Genomic DNA, 1,586 nt, shown 5'->3' with positions numbered 1-1,586 from the left:
AGGTTGATATGAAGTAAATATTAAAGCCTGACTGTGTGTTTTATTGAGCCTTTACTTTTGATGAAAATGCTGACATTCAAAGAGGGGCGAGAGGTCAAAGAAAAGATGGAAAAATAATGTACATCCATATTTGTTCTATTGTGAAGGGAGAGGATGCGAAAAATGTGAATCCAGGAAAATAAAGACGAGGACTGCCGACGCAGCAATTTAGTGGGAAAGTGCGTCGGTGAAAAACATCAATCACGGGTCGCATCAATATTTGGATATCCACAATTCAATTACCTCTAAAACTAGGGTTGTTTCAAAAATATCTTGGACAAATATATATTTTTGCAGTCATAGTTTGTTGTGGTGTTGAAGTGCACTGCATCATACAAAGACGGAGCCATTGGTAAAGAGGAATTTCAGCTCTTGTATAGTGTACTGTATGTGGGTGTTCAGCTATTACACAAAACAATTCATCTTGTTAGGTTTGGACTCACTGGGCAGGAAGAATGCAGCTTTGGTTTGATGATTATTTGCATGGTCTCTGCTGCTACCTTTTGGTATAGCTATGTCAGTACAGTTAATTCGACTCCCCATCTTTTTCTGATACTGTTTTTCCTATACTATACAATTTTATCCATCCATCCATCCATCCATTTTCTTAACCGCTTATCCTCAGAAGGGTTACGGGGAGTGCCGGAGCCAGTCCCAACTGTCAAGGGGCAGGAGGCGGGGTACACCCTGAACTGGTTGCCAGTCAATCGTAGGGCACATGGAGACAGTCACGCTCACAAGCAGATGCAATTTAGATTGTCCAATTAATATTGCATGTTTTTGGGATTTGGGAGGAAACTGCCTGGAGAAAACACATGCAGCCACTGGGAGAACATGCAAACTCCACACAGGCAGATACGGGATTGAACCCAGGTTCTCAGAACTGTGAGGCCAACGCTTTCCAATGCCTTGATGCTTATACAATTTTAGACTAAACAAAAAAAAAAAAACCAACTGAACAAGAAGTTGCCTTTCTTGGCACATCAGTACACTAACATTTTACTAGTTAAGTACGCAATACATTTCACAACAAGTAGTGAAATTCTGATGTGTATTATGCTTGATTCTGGTATAGAGTGTGTTGTGTATTATGATTGATTTGTTATTCCACTTATTTAGTAGAGTATACCATCCAACACCATTTTTATTACAAAAATATTGACAGAAATGGGCAGCGGGTACACGTTTTATAATATTTTTTAAATATGATATAAATAAAACATGTTCCATTAATGTGACCTATAAGATGAATTTTTAGAGAAATAGAAATGAACAACTGAGATAATGTGGCTGCACATCTGGACACAAAAATCCAGACCGAGGCCATCCTGGTCCTAAGTGCAGGTGTGGAAACCCTTACGCTCGAACGTGGTGGACAATCCAAAATGAGCACAGAAATCCAACAACAGAACACCACCCGGCTTCTGATTAGGTGGTGGGGGCTTTTCTCACAATCAGGTCTCACTGTCATTCCCCACGTCAGCATTGAAGTCCCTCAGCAGAATGATGGAGTTCCCACTGGGAGCGCTCCACAGCATCCCCTCTCA

The sequence above is a fragment of the Syngnathoides biaculeatus genome, chromosome 15 (assembly GCF_019802595.1).
Source record: "Syngnathoides biaculeatus isolate LvHL_M chromosome 15, ASM1980259v1, whole genome shotgun sequence".
Lineage (NCBI taxonomy): Eukaryota > Metazoa > Chordata > Actinopteri > Syngnathiformes > Syngnathidae > Syngnathoides > Syngnathoides biaculeatus.
The sequence above is the reverse complement of the archived record's forward strand: the minus strand, read 5'-3'. Positions refer to the sequence as shown.